Source organism: Cherax quadricarinatus, chromosome 21 (genome assembly GCF_038502225.1).
Source record: "Cherax quadricarinatus isolate ZL_2023a chromosome 21, ASM3850222v1, whole genome shotgun sequence".
NCBI classification, from domain to species: Eukaryota; Metazoa; Arthropoda; class Malacostraca; order Decapoda; family Parastacidae; genus Cherax; species Cherax quadricarinatus.
Genome location: NC_091312.1, coordinates 31465282 through 31477781, shown reverse-complemented (window position 1 = coordinate 31477781; position 12500 = coordinate 31465282).

The following is a 12500-nucleotide window of genomic DNA, read 5'->3' as shown; positions in this document are numbered from 1 at the left end:
ATTCCCCTGAGCTCTGGGACTAGCCTTGTTGCAAACCTTTGTACTTTCTCCAACTTCTTGACGTGCTTGACCAGGTGTGGGTTCCAGACTGGTGCTGCATACTCCAGTATGGTCCTAACATACACAGTGTACAGTGTCTTGAACGATTCCTTATGAAGGTATCAGAACGCTATTCTCAGGTTTGCCAGGCGCCCGTATGCTGCAGCAGTTATTTGGTTGATGTGTGCCTCCGGTGACGTGCTCGGTGTTATGGTCACCCCAAGGTCTTTCTCCCTGAGTGAGGTCTGTAGTCTTTGCCCACCTAGCCTATACTCTGTCTGCGGTCTTCTTTGCCCCTCCCCAATCTTCATGACTTTGCATTTGGCAGGGTTGAATTCGAGAAACCAGTTTCTGGACCACATGTCCAGCCTGTCCAGGTCTCTTTGCAGTCCTGCCTTCCTGCAGTCTAGGAAAATGCAATCAACCCACCCCTCTCTCTCGTGTCTTACTTCTGTTACCTTGTTATAAAACTCCAGAAGGTTTGTGACACAGGATTTGCCTTCCATGAACCCATGCTGGCTTTCATTTATAATCTTGTTCTGTTCCAGGTGTTCCACCACTCTCCTCCTGATAATCTTCTACATGTCTTTGCACACAATACATGTCAGAGACACAGGTCTGTAGTTTAGTGCCTCATTTCTGTTTCCTTTCTTAAATATGGGGACTACATTTGCTGTCTTCCATTTCTCAGGTAGTTGCCCAGTTTCAAGGGATGTGTTGAAGATTGTGGTTAGGGGCACGCACAGCATCTCTGCTCCTTCTCTAAGGACCCACGGGGAGATGTTGTCCAGTCCCATCGCCTTTGAGGTATCAAGGTCACTTAGCAGCTTCTGCACCTCCTTCTCGGTTGTTCATATGTCATCCAATACTTGTTGGTATATTCCCTCTTGATGTTCCCTTCTGTGCTGTCTTCCCAGTGTCCTTCCTGTCTCTACTGTAAAAACTTCCTTAAATCTCCTGTTTAGCTCCTCACATACCTCCTGATCATTTCTTGTGAGTTGTCCACCTTCTGTCCTCAGTCTGATCACCTGGTCTTTTACTTTTGTCTTCCTCCTGATGTGGCTATACAACAGTTTCGGGTCAGTCTTGATTTTCGATGCTATGTTATTTTCATACTGTCGCTGGGCCTCCCTCCTTACCTGTGCATACTCGTTCCTGGCTCTGTGACTAATCTCCCTATTTTCATGTGTTCTCTGCCTTCTGTACTTTTTCCATTCTCTATTGCAGTTTGTTTTTGCCTCCTTACACCGTCGGGTAAACCAGGGGCTCGTTCTGGTCTTTCCATTGTTTCTGTTGCCCTTGGGAATAAACCTTTCCACTGCCTCCTTGCATTTTGTTGTTACGTATTCCATCATTTCATTTTGCTGGTTTTCCTGTCAGTTCTCTGTCCCACGGAACCTCCTGCAGGAAGTTCCTCAACCCTATGTAGTCCCCTCTTTTATAGTCTGGCATTTCCCATTCAACTCCTGTTACTCCCTCCACTTGCAACTCTACTATGTATTCAAAGCACAGAACCACGTGGCCACTAGCTCGTAGGGGACTCTCATATGTGATGTCCTCAATGTCTGAGCTGCCCAGGGTGAACACAAGGTCCAATCTTGCTGGTTCATCCTCCCCTCTCACTCTGGTAGTGTCCTTAACATGTTGGTGCATGAGGTTTTCCAGCACCACATCCAACATCTTGCCTCTCCATGTTTCGGGACCCCCATGTGGCTCCAGGTTTTCCCAGTCAATATCCCTGTGGTTGAAATCCCCCATAGCCAGCAACTTTGCTCTGCTGGAGTGAGCTCTTCTTGCCACCTCAGCAAGTGTGTCCACCATTGATCTTTTGCTCTCTTCATATTCCTCTCTTGGCCTCCTGCAGTTCTGTGGTGGATTATACATCACTGCAATGACCACCTTGTGCTCCCCAGACTGAAGTGTACCTACTACGTAGTCCCTTTCTCCTGTCTCGTCTATGCCTCCCATTTCCTCGAATTTCCATCGTTTTTTTCCGAGCAGAGCAACCCCTCTTCCCCCTCTGCCCCTTCTATCTTTCCTCATGATCTGGTATCCTGGTGGGAAGATTGCATCTGTTATTGTCTCCGTGAGTTTTGTTTCTGTAACTGCTATGATGTCTGGGGACTTCTCATTGATTCTTTCTTGCCATTCCTCATATTTATTCGTTAATCCATCCGCATTTGTGTACCAAACCTTCAACTTCTGTTCTAATACTGTAACTGTGGTCCTGGGGGAATACTGGGGTTGGGAGAGTAGGAGCCCTGGTGGGGGCCTGTGGGGGGTTGCAGTGGAGGTGGAAGAAGAGCACCCATAGGGGGTTGCTGTAGGGGTAGGGTTCGTGGTGCGAGGGTTGGGAACAGAGGGATCAGTGTGTGATGGTTGGTTTGGATTGCTCAGTTGCCTTGGGGGTGTCATGCCTGGAGTCCTTCTGCAGGTGTTTCTGGGGGTTGTGCTTGTCCTTCCACCTGTTCCTGGGTTATTCTTCTCTCCTTTTTCATTTCCTCCGATTTCTCCTTTCGTTTTTGCACTCTCTCTTTCAGTATTATCCTTTCCTCCTGTGTTCTGTCTCAATTGAGGTACACACTCATGAACTCCTGTTTGCCTCTCACCCATGCTTTCTCCTGCAGGATCATGCTTCAAGTTGATTCTGCCTTGAAAATTACTTTGAGAGGCCGATTTCTTTTCTTTATGAACCACTCGATTCTCCAACAATTTGCCACCTAGGTCATGTCTCCCTCACCAACCACCTTCATGATACCTTCAATCGTTTTTTTCTCCTCCTGCTTTCTTTCATCATAAGTTTTCCCTTCAGCTTCGTCTAGCCAATAGACAAAAACTGATCTCTCCCTTTCCACCTCCCACTGTGACTCCCATTGCATCCTCTGAGATGTTTTAGTTCCTTCCCGTGGAGTGTTCCTTCCTTCAGTCCCTTCCCTAGCTGTGACCCCTATGCTCATTGGTTTGTCCTTCCTGCTCACCTGTTCCTGGCTCCCACAAGTGTCTGGTAAGGTTCCTGCACATGTCCTAGTTCCTTCAATGTCTTCCAACCTCTAATTCTGTCCTAGTGTGCTCCCTGTCTTTGTTTTGGCCCCATGTGGGTTTGACAGGACCTCTGCATACATTTTAGCTTCCATGCTCCCTTCAGACCCTTTGTCTGTGTCTGATGTAAACATTGCCGATGCTACTTCTGTATTTTCTTTGTCTCTAGGCTGTTTCAGATTTCTCAGCTCCTCTTCTAACATCTGTATCTTGGCTTCTGCTACTGTGGCATGTTGCTCCCACCTACTGCATTCTGCTGCTAATCTCTCCTCCATCTTCCTTGCAAGCTCATCTAGCCTCCTTCCCCAGTCTTCCTCCCTTTTTATTGAGCTCTGCCTCCCAGTCCTCCCTCCCAGATTCGTCCTTCGGGCCCTTTGTTCTCATCCTAGTTCTAGGTTGCCCCATTGCACCACAGAAGGAAAGGGGAGAGATGGTTAGGGGGAGGGGAATAGATGGTTAGGGGGAGTGGGAGGATGGTTATTGGAGGGGGAGAGGTGGTTGGGAGGAGGGGGTTAGATGGTTTGGGGGAGTTGTTAGATGGTTTATGGGAGGGGTAGGTGGCTAGGGGAGGGGGAGAGGTTGTTAGGGGAAAGGGGAGTACATGTTTGTGTCAAGTGTATATGTGCTTGTGTATGTGTGCTTGTGTATGTGTGTGTGCATGTGTGGGAGAGAGAGGGATGGGATTAAGGGGGTAGGGGGAGAGAAGGATGAGTGACCCTTAGAAGTGGGGTAGGTGTGTGCATGAGTGATGGGATTAGAAGGGGAGGGGAGGGGAAAGAAGGCTGAGGGTAGAGTGACCACTTGATAATGGGGTCCTTACGGTTGTGTGTGTGTGTGTGTGTGTGTATGTGCATATGTGTGTATATGTGTGTGTGTGTGTACTCACCTAGTAAGGGTGTGTGTGTTTGTGTGTATGTTTGTATGTACTCACCTATTTGTGGTTGCAGGGGTCGAGTCTTAGCTCCTGGCCCCGCCTCTTCACCAGTTGCTACTGGGCCCTCTCTCTCCACGCTCCATGAGCTTTATCAAACCTCGTCTTAAAACTGTGCATTTTTCCTGCCTCCACTACATCATTTTCTAGGCTATCTCCACTTGCAGCTCTACTATGTATTCAAGCACAGAACCACGTGGTCGCTAGCTCCTAGGGGACTCTCATACTTGATGTCCTCAATGTCTGAGCTGCCCAGGGTGAACACAAGGTCCAATCTTGCTGGTTCATCCTCCCCTCTCACTCTGGTAGTGTCCTTAACATGTTGGTGCATGAGGTTTTCCAGCACCACGTCCAATATCCTGGCTCTCCATGTTTCGGGACCCCCATATGGCTCCAGGTTTTCCCAGTCAATCTCCCTGTGGTTGAAATCCCCCATAACCAGCAACTTTGCTCTGCTGGAGTGAGCTCTTCTTGCCACCTCAGCAAGTGTGTCCACCATTGCTCTGTCGCTCTCTTCATATTCCTCTCTTGGCCTCCTGCAGTTCTGTGGTGGATTATACATCACTGCAATGACCACTTTGTGTTCCCCAGACTGAAGTGTACCTACTATGTAGACTCTTTCTCCCGTCTCATCTATGCCTTCCATTTTCTCGAATTTCCATCTGTTTTTTATGAGCAGAGAAACCCGACCTCCCCCCCTGCCCCTTCTATCTTTCCTCATGATCTGGTAACCTGGTGGGAAGATTGCATCTGTTATTGTCTCCGTGAGTTTTGTTTCTGTAACTGCTATGATGTCTGGGGACTTCTCATTGATTCTTTCTTGCCATTCCTCATATTTATTCGTTAATCCATCTGCATTTGTGTACCAAACCTTCAACTTCTGTTCTAATACTGTAACTGTGGTGCGGGGGGTGGGAACAGAGGGATCGGTGTGTGATGGTTCGTTTGGATTGCTCAGTTGCCTTGGGGGTGTCGTGGCTAGAGTCCTTCTGCAGGTGTTTCTGGGGGTGTGCTTGTCCTTCAATTTGATCCTGGGTTAATCTGCTCTCCTATTTCATTTCCTCCCATTTCTCCTTTCGTTTTTGAACTCTCTCTTTCATCGTCTTCCTTTTGTCCTGTGTTCTGTCTCGATCGAGGTACACACTCCGGAACTCCTGCTTACCTCTCAGCCATGCTTTCTCCTGCAGGATCATGGTTCGGGTTGATTCTGCCTTGAAAATTACTTTGAGAGGCCGATTCCTTTTCTTTGTGAACCACCCAATTCTCCGAAAATTTGCCACCTGGGTCATGTCCCCCTCGCCTATCACCTTCATGATATCTTCAATCGCTTTTTTCTCCTCCTGCTTTCTTTCATTATAAGTTTCCCCTTTAGCTTCGTCTAGCCCATAGACAAACACGGATCTCTCCCTTTCCACCTCCCACTGTGACTCCCATTGCATCCTCTGTGTTTTAGTTCCTTCCCGTGGAGTGTTCCTTCCTTCAGTCCCTTCCCTAGTTATGGCCCCTATGCTTCTTGGTTTGTCCTTCCTGCTCACCTGTTCCTGGCCCCACTCTTCCTTCCTTTTTTTGAGCTCTGCCTTCCATTCCTCCCTCCCAGATTCATCCTTGGAGCCCCTTGTCCTCATCCTGGTTCTAGGTTCCCCTGTTGCTCCACAGAAGGGGGGACGGGTGGTTAGGGGGAGGGGAATAGATGGCTAGGAGGAGAGGGGATGGATGGTTGTGGGGGAGGGGTAGGATGGTTATTCTAGGGGTAGAGATAGTTGGGGGAGGGGTAGGTGGCTAGGGTTAGGTGGTTAGGGAAGGGGGGAGTACGTGTTTGAGAGAGAGAGGGGATGGATGGTTATGGGGGAGGGGGAGGATAGTTATTGGAGGGAGAGAGGTAGTTGGGGGGGTTAGATGGGTTGGGGAGGGGTTAGGTGGTTTGGGGGAGGGGTAGGTGGCTAAGGTGAGGTGGTTAGGAAAGGGGGTGAGGTGGTTAGGGTAGGGAGGGTACGTGTTTGTGTCAAGTGTTTGTGTCAAGTGGTGGAGTGTGTGTGTGTGTGTGTGTGTGTGTGTACTCACCTATTTGTACTCACCTATTTGTGGTTGCAGGGGTCGAGTCCTAGCTCCTGGCCCCGCCTCTTCACCGGTTGCTACTAGGCCCTCTCTCTCCCCGCTCCATGAGCTTTATCAAACCTCGTCTTAAAACTGTGTATGGTTCCTGCCTCCACTACGTCATTTTCTAGGCTATTCCACTGCCTTACAACTATATGACTGAAGAAATACTTCCTACTATCTCTCTGACTCATTTGTGTCTTCAACTTCCAATTGTGGCCTCTTGTTTCTGTGTCCCCTCCCTGGAACATCCTGTCCTTGTCCACCTTGTCTATTCCACGCAGTATTTTATATGTCGTTATCATGTCTCCCCTGACCCTCCTGTCCTCCAGTGTCGTCAGGCCGATTTCCCTTAATCTTTCTTCATAGGACATTCCCCTTAGCTCTGGAACTAACCTTGTTGCAAACCTTTGTACTTTCTCTAGTTTCTTGACGTGCTTTATCAAGTGCGGGTTCCAAACAGGTGCTGCATACTCCAGTATGGGCCTGACATACACGGTGTACAGTGTCTTGAATGATTCCTTACTAAGGTATCGGAATGCTGTTCTCAGGTTTGCCAGGCGCCCATATGCTGCAGCAGTTATCTGATTGATGTGTGCTTCCGGAGACATGCTCGGTGTTATACTCACCCCAAGATCTTTCTCCTTGAGTGAGGTTTGCAGTCTTTGGCCACCTAGCCTATACTCTGTCTGTGGTCTTCTGTGCCCTTCCCCTATCTTCATGACTTTGCATTTGGCAGGATTAAATTCGAGAAGCCATTTGCTGGACCAGGTGTCCAGTCTGTCCAGGTCTCTTTGAAGTCCTGCCTGGTCCTCATCAGATTTAATTCTCCTCATTAACTTCACATCATCTGCAAACAGGGACACTTCTGAGTCTAACCCTTCCGTCATCTCGTTCACATATACCAAAAATAGCACTGGTCCTAGGACCGACCCCTGTGGGACCCCGCTCGTCACAGGTGCCCACTGTGATACATCTTTATGTACCATGACTCGTTGTTGCCTCCCTGTCAGGTATTCTCTGATCCATTGCAGTGCCCTTCCTGTTATATGCGCCTGATGCTCTAGCTTCTGCACTAATCTCTTGTGAGGAACTGTGTCAAAGGCCTTCTTGCAGTCCAAGAAGATGCAATCAACCCACCCCTCTCTCTCTTGTCTTACTTCTGTTATTTTATCATAAAACTCCAGAAGGTTTGTGACACAGGATTTGCCTTCCGTGAATCCGTGCTGGTTGGCATTTATACTCCTGTTCTGTTCCAGGTGCTCCACCACTCTCCTCCTGATAATCTTCTCCATAATTTTGCATACTATACACGTCAATGACACAGGTCTATAGTTTAGTGCCTCTTTTCTGTCTCCTTTTTTGAAAATGGGAATTACATTTGCCGTCTTCCATACCTCAGGTAGTTGCCCAGTTTCCAGGGATGTGTTGAAGATTGTGGTAAGTGGTACGCACAACATATCTGCTCCCTCTCTAAGGACCCACGGAGAGATGTTGTCCGGTCCCATTGCCTTTGAGGTATCGATGTCCCTTAGCAGTTTCTTCACCTCCTCCTCATCTGTATGTATGTCGTCCAACACTTGTTGGTGTATTCCTTGTTGGTGTCCCCATCTGGTCTGTCCCCCCAGAGTCCTTCCTGTCTCTACTGTAAATACTTCCTTAAATCTCGTGTTGAGCTCCTCACATACCTCTTGATCGTTTCTTGTGAGTTCTCCACCTTCTTTCCTCAGCCTTATCACCTGGTCCTTGACTGTTGTCTTCCTCCTAATGTGGCTATAAAGCAGTTTCGGGTCAGATTTGACTTTCGATGCTATGTCGTTTTCATACTGTCGCTGGGCCTCCCTCCTTATCTGCGCATACTCGTTTCTGGCTCTTCTACTAATCTCCTTGTTTTCCTGGGTCCTATGCCTCCTGTACCTTTTCCAGCAGCTGTTTGGAACCCGCACTTGATAAAGCACGTCAAGAAACTAGAGAAAGTACAAAGGTTTGCGACAAGGTTAGTTCCAGAGCTAAGGGGAATGTCCTATGTGTGTGTGTGTGTGTGTGTGTGTGTGTGTGTGTGTGTGTACTCACCTCACCTATTTGTGGTTGCAGGGGTCGAGTCTTAGCTCCTGGCCCCACCTCTTCATCGGTTGCTACTGGGCCCTCTCTCTCCCCACTCCATGAGCTTTATCAAACCTCGTCTTAAAACTGTGTATGGTTCCTGCCTCCACTACGTCATTTTCTAGGCTATTCCACTGCCTTACAACTCGATGACTGAAGAAATACTTCCTAATATCTCTCTGACTCATTTGTGTCTTCAACTTCCAATTGTGGCCTCTTGTTTCTGTGTCCCCTCCCTGGAACATCCTGTCTTTTTCCACCTTGTCTATTCCACTCAGTATTTTATATGTCGTTATCATGTCTCCCCTGACCCTCCTGTCCTCCAGTGTCGTCAGGCCGATTTCCCTTAATCTTTCTTCATAGGACATTCCCCTTAGCTCTGGAACTAACCTTGTCGCAAACCTTTGTACTTTCTCTAGTTTCTTGACGTGCTTTATCAAGTGCGGGTTCCAAACAGCTGCTGCATACTCCAGTATGGGCCTGACATACATGGTGTACAGTGTCTTGAACGATTCCTTACTAAGGTATCGGAATGCTGTTCTCAGGTTTGCCAAGTGCCCATATGCTGCAGCAGTTATCTGGTTGATGTGTGCTTCCGGAGACATGCTCGGTGTTATACTCACCCCAAGATCTTTCTCCTTGAGTGAGGTTTGCAGTCTTTGGCCACCTAGCCTATACTCTGTAGTCTTCTGTGCCCTTCCCCTATCTTCATGACTTTGCATTTGGCAGGATTAAATTCGAGAAGCCATTTGCTGGACCAGGTGTCCAGTCTGTCCAGGTCTCTTTGAAGTCCTGCCTGGTCCTCATCAGATTTAATTCTCCTCATTAACTTCACATCATCTGCAAACAGGGACACTTCTGAGTCTAACCCTTCCATCATGTCGTTCACATATACCAAAAATAGCACTGGTCCTAGGACCGACCCCTGTGGGAACCCCGCTCATCACAGGTGCCCACTGTGATACATCATTACGTACCATGACTCGTTGTTGCCTCCCTGTCAGGTATTCTCTGATCCATTGCAGTGCCCTTCCTGTTATATGCGCCTGATGCTCTAGCTTCTGCACTAATCTCTTGTGAGGAACTGTGTCAAAGGCCTTCTTGCAGTCCAAGAAGATGCAATCAACCCACCCCTCTCTCTCGTGTCTTACTTCTGTTATTTTATCATAAAACTCCAGAAGTTTTGTGACACAGGATTTGCCTTCCATGAATCCGTGCTGGTTGGCATTTATACTCTTGTTCCGTTCCAGGTGCTCCACCACTCTCCTCCTGATAATCTTCTCCATAATTTTGCATACTATACACGTCAGTGACACAGGTCTATAGTTTAGTGCCTCTTTTCTGTCTCCTTTTTTAAAAATGGGAACTACATTTGCCGTATTCCATACCTGAGGTAGTTGCCCAGTTTCCAGGGATGTGTTGAAGATTGTGGTAAGTAGCACGCACAACATATCTGCTCCCTCTCTAAGGACCCACTGGGAGATGTTGTCCGGTCCCATTGCCTTTGAGGTATCGATGTCCCTTAGCAGTTTCTTCACCTCCTCCTCATCTGTTTGTATGTCGTCCAACACTTGTTGGTGTATTCCTTACTGGTGTCCCCATCTGGTCTGTCCCCCCAGAGTCTTTCCTGTCTCTACTGTAAATACTTCCTTAAATCTCGTGTTGAGCTCCTCACATACCTCTTGATCGTTTCTTGTGAGTTCTCCACCTTCTTTCCTCAGCCTTATCACCTGGTCCTTGACTGTTGTCTTCCTCCTAATGTGGCTATACAGCAGTTTCGGGTCAGATTTGACTTTCGATGCTATGTCGTTTTCATACTGTCGCTGGGCCTCCCTCCTTAACTGTGCATACTCGTTTCTGGCTCTTCTACTAATCTCCTTGTTTTCCTGGGTCCTATGCCTCCTGTACCTTTTCCATTCTCTGTTGCACTTAGTTTTTGCCTCCCTACACCTTCGGGTAAACCAAGGACTCGTTTTGGTCTTCCTATTATTTCTGTTTCCCTTGGGAACAAAACTTTCCTCTGCCTCCTTGCACTTTGTTGCCACATATTCCATCATCTCGTTTACTGATTTTCCTACCATTTCTCTGTCCCACTGAACCTCCTGCAGGAAGTTTCTCATACCTGTGTAGTCCCCCCTTTTATAGTTTGGCCTGTCCCCTTCAGTTCCTGTTACCTTCTCCACTTGTAACTCTACTATATAATCAAAACTCAGAACCACGTGATCGCTAGCTCCAAGGGGCCTCTCGTAAGTGATGTCCTCAATGTCTGAACTGCTCAGGGTGAACACAAGATCCAGTCTTGCTGGCTCATCCTTCCCTCTCTCTCTGGTTGTGTCCCTGACATGTTGATGCATGAGGTTTTCAAGTACCACATCCATCATCTTGGCTTTCCATGTTTCGGGACCCCCATGTGGCTCCAGGTTTTCCCAGTCGATCTCCCTGTGGTTGAAATCGCCCATTACCAGTAACTTTGCTCTGCTCGAGTGAGCTCTTCTTGCCACCTCAGCCAGTGTGTCCACCATCACCCTGTTGTTTTCTTCGTACTCCTCTCTTGGCCTCCTGCAGTTCTGTGGTGGGTTATACATCACTCCAATGACTACTTCATGTTCTCCGGACTGAATTGTACCTACAATGTAATCTCTTTCTCCAATCATGTCCATGCCTTCCATTTCCTCAAATTCCCATCTTTGTTTTATGAGCAGTGCAACCCCTCCTCCCCCTCTACTCCTTCTATCTTTCCTCAGGATCTGATATCCCGTTGGGAAGATTGTGTCTGTTATTGTCTCAGCGAGTTTTGTTTCTGTGACTGCTATGATGTCTGGGGATTTTTCTCTGATTCTTTCCTTCCACTCTTCATGTTTATTCGTTATTCCATCCGCGTTTGCGTACCAAACTTTCAGTTTCTTTTCTATCACTGTGGTCATGCAAGAATATTGGGTTTAGGAGAGCGAGAGCCTTGGTGGGGGCCTATATGGGGCTGTGGTGTTGGTGGGGTTTGTGATAATGGGGGTGGGGTCAGAATGCCCATAAGGGAAAGCTGTTGGGGTGAGGTTTGTGATATGGGGGTTGGTGGCAGAGGGAACAGTGAGTGGGTTGTAGTATAGGTTGCTCAGTTGCGTTGGGAATGTCACGGTTGGTGTCTTTTGGTGGGAGATTCTGTGGGGTGTGTTTGCCCTTCCTCCTGTGTCTGGATCCTGCTCATCTTCGTCATTGCCTCTCATTCCTCCTTGCATCTCTGTACCCTCTCTTTCAGTGTAGTCCTTTCTTCTTGTGTTCTGTCGCAGTCAAGGTATACTCTCTGGTACCCCTGTTTGTCCCTCAGTCTTGCTTTCTCTTGCAGAATCCTGGTTCGAACTGATTCTTCCTTGAAAATTACTTTGACAGGCCATATCCTTCCACTCGCAAACCACCCAATTCTCTGAAAATTTGTCACCTGGGTCATATCGCCCTCACCTATTGTTTTCATCATGCCTTCAGTCATTTTTTTCTCCTCCTGTTTTATTTCTTCAAAGTTGTCCCCCTTGGCTTCTTGGAGCCCGTACACAAAAACTGACCTCACCCTTTCCTCCTCCCACTGAGTCTCCATCTGCTTCCTCTGAGGCATTTTATCTCCTTCCATTGACATGTTCTTGCCTTCAGTCCCTGTCATATCTGCAACTTCTATTCTCAGTGAACTGTCTTTCATGACCAGCTGTCCCTTGCTACTGCAGCTGGCTGTTAGAATCTCTGCATATAGCATACCTTCATTGTCTTCGGACCTGTCATTTGATCTTAGTGTGCTCCTCGTCTTTTCCCTGGCCCCACGTGGGTCTGATAGGGCCTTCGCATACGGCATGTCTCCGTTGTTGCTTACCGTCCCCTTGTCTGCGCCTGACATTGAATTTCCTGATGTCACATCTGAATTGTCATTTGTCTCTCTAATCTGTTTCAGGCTTTGCAGTTCTTTTCTAAGCACTGTATCCTAGCTTCTGCTGCTAAGACCTGTACTTCCCACTTCTTGCACTTTTCAGCTATCCACTCCTCCATTTTCTTACCAAGCTCTACTATCTTCCTTCCCCACTCTTCCTCCCTTTTTTGGAGCTCTAACTCCCAGTCTTTCCTCCCTGGTTCGTCTACCAGATCTCTGGTTTTCTGTCCTCTAGGGCCACCCATTTTTTTTTTTCTTTTTTTTTTCTTTTTTTTTTGCCACAGACAGAAGGCTAGAGGAGGGAGAGGGTGCGAGGGGGAGAGAGAAAGGGTAGAAAGAGGGAGAGAGAGGAGAGAGAAAGGGTAGAAAGAGGGAGAGAGAGGAGAG